Genomic DNA, 9169 nt, shown 5'->3' with positions numbered 1-9169 from the left:
GCGATCCGCAACCCGTTGACCAGAGCCTCATACTCAGCCACATTGTTGGACGCCGGGAAATGGAGGCGTAGCACATAGCGTATGTGTTTCCCGAGGGGCGAGATGAAGAGTAGGCCTGCGCCGGCCCCCGTCTTCATCAACGACCCGTCGAAAAACATGATCCAGAGTTCCGGTTGGATTGGAGCCGTCGGTAGCTGGGTGTCGACCCATTCGGCCACGAAGTCCGCCAAGACTTGGGACTTGATGGCCTTCCGAGGGGCGAACGAGATTGTCTCGTCCATGATTTCCACCGCCCACTTTGCAATCCTACCCGAGGCCTCTCGGCACTGGATGATCTCCCCCAGGGGGAAGGATGACACCACAGTTACCGGATGAGACTCGAAGTAGTGTCGCAACTTCCGCCGCGTCAGGATCACTGCATACAGCAGCTTCTGAACTTGTGGGTAGCGGATCTTGGTTTCAGACAGTACCTCACTGACGAAGTAAACTGGCCTCTAAACAGGCAAAGCATGCCCCTCTTCTTGCCTCTCGACCACAATCGCGGTGCTAACCACCTGGGTGGTCGCGGCGACGTAGACCAAGAGGGCTTCTCCGGCAGCTGGAGTCACCAAGATAGGCGCCTTTGTGAGGAGCGCCTTCAAGTTCCCGAGAGCTTCCTCGGCCTCAGGGGTCCAAGTGAAGCACTCGGCCTTCCTTAAGAGGCGGTACAGAGGTAGACCTCTTTCGCCGAGGCGTGAGATGAAACGGCTCAGAGCCGCGAGACATCCCATGACCCTCTGTACGCCTTTCAAGTCCTTGATGGGCCCCATGCTGGTGACGGCTGCGATCTTCTCTGGGTTGGCTTCGATGCCCCGCTCGGAGACGATGAACCCCAAGAGCATGCCTCGGGGCACCCCGAAGACACACTTCTCGGGATTGAGCTTGACGCCTTTCGCCTTGAGACATCGGAATGTCACTTCAAGGTCGGAAAGGAGGTCGGAAGCTTTCCTCGTCTTGACTACGATGTCATCGACGTAGGCCTCGACCGTGCGGCCAATGTGTTCGCCGAACACATGGTTCATGCACCGCTGGTACGTCGCGCCCGCATTCCTCAAGCCGAACGACATGGTGACATAGCAGTACATGCCGAAGGGTGTGATGAAAGAAGTCGCGAGCTGGTCGGACTCTTTCATCCTGTTTTGATGATACCCTGAGTAGGCATCGAGGAAAGACAGGGTTTCGCACCCAGCAGTGGAATCCACGATTTGATCGATGCGAGGCAGAGGGTAGGGAACCTTCGGACATGCTTTGTTGAGACCAGTGTAATCTACACACATCCGCCATTTCCCCCCTTTCTTTCTCACAAGCACAGGGTTGGCAAGCCATTCGGGATGGAATACCTCTTTGATGAACCCTGCCGCCATTAGCTTGTGGATCTCCTCGCCTATCGCTCTGCGCTTCTTCTCGTCGAATCGCCGCAGAGGCTGCTTGACGGGTCGGGCTCCGGCTCGAATGTCCAGCGAGTGCTCGGCGACATCCCTTGGTATGCCGGGCATGTCCGAGGGACTCCACGCGAAGACGTCGGCGTTCGCGCGGAGAAAGTCGACGAGCACTGCTTCCTATTTGGGATCGAGCCCGGAGCCGATCCGGATCTGCTTGGAGGCGTCGACGCTGGGGTCGAGGGGGACGGCCTTAACCGTCTCCACTGGCTCGAAGTTGCCGGCATGACGTTTCACGTCTGGCACCTCCTTAGAGAGGCTTTCTAGGTCGGCGATGAGGGCCTCGGACCCGGCGAGGGCCTCGGCGTACTCCACGCACTCCACGTCGCATTCGAACACATGTTTGTATGTGGGGGCCGACGGTGATGACCCCGTTGGGGCCCGACATCTTGAGCTTCAGGTAGGTGTAGTTGGGGACAGCCATGAACTTCGCGTAGCATGGTCTTCCTAGTACCGCATGGTAGGTCCCTCGGAACCCGACCACCTCGAACGTCAGGGTCTCCCTTCGGAAGTTGGAGGGCGTTCCGAAGCAGACGGGAAGGTCGAGTTGTCTGAGGGGCTGGACGCGTTTCCCGGGAATAATCCCATGGAAGGGCGTAGCGCCTGCTCGGACGGAGGACAGATCGACACGCAGGAGCCCGAGGGTCTCGGCGTAGATGATGTTGAGGCTGCTGCCTCCGTCCATAAGGACCTTGGTGAGCCTGACGTCGCCAATGACGGGGTCGACGACGAGCGGGTATTTCCCTAGGCTCGGCACGTGGTCGGGATGGTCGGCTTGGTCGAAGGTGATGGGCTTGTCGGACCAGTCTAGGTAGACTGGCGCCGCCACCTTCACCGAGCAGACCTCCCAACGCTCTTGCTTACGGTGCCGAGCCGAGGCATTCGCCGCTTGCCCACCGTAGATCATGAAGCAGTCGCGGACCTCGGGGAACTCTCCTGCTTGGTGATCTTCCTTCTTGTCGTCGTCGCGGGCCCTGCCACCCTCCGCGGGTGGCCCGGCCCTGTGGAAGTGGCGCCGAAGCATGACACACTCCTCAAGGGTGTGCTTGACGGGCCCCTGGTGATAGGGGCACGGCTCCTTGAGCATCTTGTCGAAGAGTTTGGCACCTCCAGAGGGTTTCCGAGGGTTCTTGTACTCGGCGGCGGCGACAAGGTCCGCGTCGGCGGCGTCGCGTTTCGCTTGCGACTTCTTCTTGCCCTTCTTCTTGGCGCCGCGCTGAGTCGACGCCTCGAGAGCATCTTCCGATGGGCGGCCCTGGGGCTGCTTGTCCTTTCGGAAGATAGCCTCGACCGCCTCCTGGCCAGAGGCGAACTTGGTGGCGATGTCCATCAGCTCGCTCGCCCTGGTGGGGGTCTTGCGACCCAGCTTGCTCACCAGGTCGCGGCAGGTGGTGCCGGCGAGGAACGCGCCGATGACATCCGAGTCGGTGATGTTGGGCAGCTCGGTGCGTTGCTTTGAGAATCGCCGGATGTAGTCCTGTAGGGACTCTCCCGGCTGCTGCCGGCAGCTTAGGAGGTCCCAGGAATTCCCGGGGCGCAGGTACGTGCCCTGGAAATTGTCGGTGAAAGCTTGGACTAGGTCGTCCCAGTTGGAGATCTGCCCTGGAGGCAGGTGATCCAACCAGGCGCGAGCGGTGTCAGAGAGGAACAGGGGGAGGTTGCGGTTGATGAGGTTGTCATCGTCCGTTCCACCCAGTTGGCAGGCCAGACGGTAGTCCACGAGCCACAGTTCCGGTCTCGTCTCCCCCGAGTACTTTGTGATAGTAGTCGGGGGTCGGAACCGGGTCGGGAACGGTGCCCGTCGGATGGCCCGGCTGAAGGCCTGCGGACCGGGTGGTTCGGGCGAGGGACTCCGATCCTCCCCGCTGTCGTAGCGTCCCCCACGCCTGGGGTGGTAGCCTCGGCGCACCCTCTCGTCGAGGTGGGCCCGACGGTCGCGGCGATGGTGTTCGTTGCCGAGGCGGACCGGGGCCGCAGGCGCGGTGTTGCGTGTGCGCCCGGTGTAGACCGAGGCTTCCCGCATGAATCGGGAAGTCGCGGCATGAGGTTCCGAGGGGTACCCCTTCCTTCGGGAGGCAGAGCTCTCGGCCCGTCGGACCGCAGCGCCTTCCAGGAGATTCTTGAGCTCCCCCTGGATTCGCCGACCCTCGGTGGTTGATGGCTCCGGCATCGCGCGGAGAAGCATCGCTGCTGCAGCCAGGTTCTGGCTGACCCCACTAGATGCGGGTGGCGGCCTGACCCTGACGTCGTCGGTGACGCGGTGCTGGAAACCCTGGGGCAGATGACGTATTTCTCCGGCCGGGGTTTGGCCCGCCCATGCCTGCTTGACGTCTCGGCGGATCGGCTCAAGCGCTCCTGCTCCCTCGTCGAGCCTGGCCTGCACCCCGCGGATTTGCTCGAGCTGTGGGTCATGGCCCCCCGCCTGAACGGGGACCACAGCTAACTCCCGTGGGATGTCAACGCGGGGCGCCGGCCTAGGGAGATCACCGTCCTCCGGCATGCCGAGATGATTGCCTTTGGAGGGACCCCCTAGATCAACGTGGAAACATTCGCGGCTTGGGCCGCAGTCCTCGTCGCCGAGGCTGCGGCTACCGTCGGAACAGTCGGAGAGGCAGTAGTCACATGCGGTCATGAAGTCCTGCATGGCACTGGGGTTGCCAAGTCCAGAGAAATCCCAACAGATGCTGGGCTCGTCGTCTTCCTCGGACCTAGAGGGCCCGTAGGTCGAGACGTCCGTCAGCCGATCCCAAGGCGACCGCATGCGAAACCCCAGAGGGTTTGGACTCGCCTCTACGAGAGCGCCCGCCAAAGCGAGGTCGCTAGGCGGGTTGAGGCTGAATCCAAATGACGTGGGATGGGAATCGGTCGGTACCTCTTGGTCGACGAACGGCGATAAAGTCACGTCGGGGACTGACTGCACCGTCGTCTCAGGTACGAGGGTGACGTCCAGCAAGCTTTTCGCGAGCGCGCTGGCGTCGTCCGCTTGCTCGGGATTGGCGTGTTGCGGGGAGACGGCGCTCGTCTTCGTCTCAAGCGCAAAGTCGATACCCGGTGCGCCCCCCGTTGGGGTGCCGGCGCTGTCAACTCGCTCGACAGCCGACGAGGCGCTGCCTCCTGCTTGGCCTTGGTTGCCCTGCCTTCCCCTCCGTCGGCGGGGAAGAAGGCGGGATGAGCTCGAAGGTTGTTCTTCCATCACGCGGGGAAGACGTCGTCGATTCCGCCACCGGCGGGCGGGCTGTCGGCCGCCATTGTCGTTGTCGTGCGGCGGTGGAACGAGTATCATGTCGTAGCCGCCGTCGAGGGACATGAACTCAAGACTCCCGAAATGGAGCACCGTCCCGGGTTGGAGAGGTTGCTGGAGACTGCCCATCTGGAGCTTGACGGGAAGCTATTCGTCAACACGCAGCAGGCCCCTACCTGGCGCGCCAACTGTCGGCGTTTCGAGACCGGGGGGTCCGTGGGCCGACGAGTGAGTGTCGCCGCGTGCCCCAGCCCAGATGGGTCGAGCGCGAGGGCGAGCGCGAAGGGGGGAGAGCGAGGCGGCCGGAGACCGGCGTGAGAGAGGTGGGAATCCCGCGGCCTTCGTGTTCGTCCCGCGCCCAGGTCGGGTGCGCTTGCAGTAGGGGGTTACAAGCGTCCACGCGGGAGAGGGAGCGAGCGGCTCCAAGCGAGCGCCTATCTCGTCCTCGTCCCCGCGCGGCCAACTCTCTCTAAGAGGGCCCTGGTCCTTCCTTTTATAGGCGTAAGGAGAGGATCCAGGTGTACAATGGGGGGTGTAGCAGGGTGCTACGTGTCTAGCGGAGGAGAGCTAGCGCCCTAAGTACATGCCGTTGTGGCAGCCGGAGAGATTTTGGCACCCAGCTGGTGTAATGTCGTGGCCGTTGGAGGAGCGATGGAGCCTGGCGGAGGGACAGTTGTCGGAGCGGTTGAGTCCTTGCTGACGTCCTCTTGCTTCCGTAAGGGGGCTGAGAGCCGCCGTCGTCACAGAGTATGCGGGGCGCCATCATTGCCTATCTAGCGGAGCGAGCCAGATGGGACACCGGTCTTGTTCCATGCGGCCCGAGTCAGCTCGGGGTAGGGTGATGATGGCGCCTCCTGTTGACGTGGCTGGTCTGCACCCTAGGTTGGGCGATGTGGAAGCTCCTCCGAAGCCGAGGTCGAGTCTGTCTTCCGTGGTCGAGGTCGAGTCCGAGCCCCTGGGTCGGGCGAGGCGGAGTTCGTCGTCTTCTGGGGCTGAGCCCAAGTCCGAGCCCTGGGTCGGGCGAAGCGGAGTTCGCCGTCTTCCGGGGCTGAGCCTGAGTCCGAGCCCTGGGTCGGGCGGAGCGGAGATCGCCGTCTTCCGGGGCTGAGCTTGAGTCCGAGCCCTGGGTCGGGCGAAGCGGAGTTTGCCGTCTTCCGGGACTTAGCCCGAGTCCGAGCCCTGGGTCGGGCGGAGCGGAGTTCGCCGTCTTCCGGGACTTAGCCCGAGTCCGAGCCCTAGGTCGGGCAGAGCGGAGATCGCCGTCTTCCGGGGCTTAGCCCGAGTCCGAGCCCTGGGTCGGGCGGAGCGGAGTTCGCCGTCTTCCGGGACTTAGCCCGAGTCTGAGCCCTGGGTCGGGCGGAGCGGAGTTCGCCGTCTTCCGGGACTTAGCCCGAGTCCGAGCCCTGGGTCGGGCGAAGCGGAGCTTCCTATGATGCCTTTGGCAGGGCCTGACTGCCTATCAGTTTCACTCTGTCAAGTGGCACCGCAGTCGGAGTGGCGCAGGCGGCGCTGTCCTTCTGTCAGGTCGGTCAGTGGAGCGGCGAAGTGACGGCGGTCACTTCGGCTCTACCGGCTGGGGGGCGCGCGTCAGGATAAAGGTGTCAGGCCACCTTTGCATTAAATGCTCCTGCGATTTGGTCGGTTGGTGCGGCGATTTGGTCACGGTTGCTTCTTAGCGAAGGCAGGGCCTCGGGCGAGCCGGAAATATGTTCGCCGTTGGAGGGGGGCCTCGGGCGAGACGGAAATCCTCCGGGGTCGGCTGCCCTTGTCCGAGGCTAGGCTCGGACGAGGCGTGATCGAGTCCCTCGAATGGACTGATCCCTGACTTAATCACGCCCATCGGGCCTTTGCAGCTTCATGCTGATGGGGGTTACCAGCTGAGAATTAGGAGCCTTGAGGGTACCCCTAATTATGGTCCCCGACAAAACTAGTTCAATTATGCACTTCTATACTTGCTTTGGTTTGTGTTGGCATCAATCACCAAAAAGGGGGAGATTGAAAGAGAATTAAGCTTACACCTTTTTCCTAATTGATTTTGGTGGTTGAATTGCCCAACACAAATAATTGGACTAACTAGTTTGCTCGAGTCTATAAGTTTTACAAGTGCTAAAGGTTCACAATAAGTCAATAAAAAGACCAAGACAGGGTTCAAACGAAGAGAGCAAAAGACAACCCAAAGGCACCCTGGTCTGGCGCACCGGACAGTGTCCGGTGCACCAGGGCACTTGAAGCTAAACTCGCTACCTTCGGGAAATTCCAAGGGTGCTCCGCTATAATTCACCGGACTGTCCGGTGAGTCATCGGACCGTGTCCGGTGCACACCGGACTGTCCGGTGTGCCAGCGGAGCAACGGCTAGTTCGCGCGCAACGGTCGACTGCAACGCATTAAATGCACGCCTGCGCGCGCAGAGGACAGAGGACGCGCAGTTGGCGCACCGGACAGTCTACAGGACCTGTCCGGTGCACCACCGGACAGCCCAGAGGTCCACAAGTCAGAGCTCCAAAGGTCGAACCCCAACGGTCTGCTGACGTGGCTGGTGCACCGGACTGTCCAGTGCGCCATGCGACAGCAGCCTTCCAACGGCCATTTATGGTGGTTGGGGCTATAAATACCCCAACCACCCCACATTCAATGGCATCCAAGTTTCCAACCTTCAACACATTACAAGAGCTATAGCATTCAATTCTAGACACAACCAAAGAGATCAAATCCTCTCCCAAGTCCGGAATCACTCCAAATCAAATAGTGACTAGAGAGAGCGACATTTGTGTTCTTTTGAGCTCTTGCTCTTGGATCGCTTCTTTTCTTTCTCATTCTTCTTGTGATCAACTCAATTGTAACCAAGGCAAGAGACACCAATTGTGTGGTGGTCCTTGCGGGAACTTCGTGTTCCGTTTGATTGAGAAGAGAAGCTCACTCGGTCTAAGTGACCGTTTGAGAGAGGGAAAGGGTTGAAAGAGACCCGGTCTTCGTGACCACCTCAACGGGGAGTAGGTTTGCAAGAACCGAACCTCGGTAAAACAAATCATCATGTATCACTCTTTATTTGCTCACGATTTGTTTTGCGCCCTCTCTTTCGGACTTGTTTATATTTCTAACGCTAACCCGGCTTGTAGTTGTGCTTAAGTTTGTAAATTTCAGATTCGCCCTATTCACCCCCCCTCTAGGCGACTTTCACAGACGCATTGTCTCGGCGCCCTCCTGTTGGCTTATAGATTTTCAGCACATCCACTGCTGCCCCACAATGGCTTTCTGAGGTGATCCAGAACTACAACAAGGATCCCAAAGCTACCAAGCTTCTCACCGAATTACCAGTCCAGGCTTTGCACCAAGGACCATACTCGCTTCAGCAAGGGTTGATTCGCTATAAAGGTCGGGTCTGGGTGGGTGACAATATCCCTATTCAGCGTTAGATTATGTCAGCCCTTCACGACAATCCTCTTGTGGGTCATTCCGGTTTTCCAGTCACATACAGTCGTATCAAGCAAATCTTCGCCTGGCTTGGGCTCAAGCAATCTGTCCGCGACTTTGTGGCAGCTTGTACTGTCTACCAGCAAGCAAAACCAGATCGCGCTAAGTATCCCGGCCTCCTTCAGCCATTACCCATTCCCGACCAGGCTTGGCAAGTGGTATCATTGGACTTCATCGAGGGTTTACCACGTTCCGGTTCAGCTAACTGCATCTTAGTGGTGGTGGACACATTTAGCAAGTATGCTCATTTCATTGGGTTGCTTCACCCATTCTCCACACTTAAAGTAGCGCAAGCATTCATGACCAATGTCTACAAGTTACATGGTCTTCCCCAGTCACTGGTTTCAGACAGGGACCGCATATTTACCAGTCATCTGTGGCAAGAGCTATTTCGTTTATCCGGTATCAAGCTTCAAATGAGCACTGCTTATCACCCCTAGAGTGACGGACAAATAGAACGTGTCAACCAATGTCTTGAGACATTTCTTCGCAGTTTCACACATTCCTGCCCAACAAAATGGTCCTCCTGGCTGCCCCTCGCCGAGTTTTGGTATAATACCTGTCCTCACTCATCGTTGGGTATGTCCCCATTTCAGGTCATGTACGACCGCGCTCCTCGCTAGTTTGGGTTAGTCCCTGCGGATGTTGTTCACAATTCTGATCTGGTTGAATGGTTAGCTGACCGGGAACTCATGATTCGGGTGATTAGGCAGAACCTGCTACGGGCACAGCAAAGGATGAAACACCAGGCCGATAAAGGCAAATCTGACCGTGAGTTCTCTATGGGGGCTTTTGTGTATGTTAAGTTGCAGCCCTATGTTCAAGGATTAGTGGTTGTTCGTGCCTGCCATAAGCTCAGCTTCAAGTACTTTGGACCCTTTGAAATCGTTGCTCGTATTGGCAAGGTCACCTATAAGTTGTCCCTCCCGGCATCCGCCACAGTGCATCTGGTGTTCCATGTTTCACAGCCCAAACCCT

Source organism: Zea mays, chromosome 4 (genome assembly GCF_902167145.1).
Source record: "Zea mays cultivar B73 chromosome 4, Zm-B73-REFERENCE-NAM-5.0, whole genome shotgun sequence".
NCBI lineage: Eukaryota > Viridiplantae > Streptophyta > Magnoliopsida > Poales > Poaceae > Zea > Zea mays.
Note: the sequence above shows the minus strand (reverse complement) of the source record.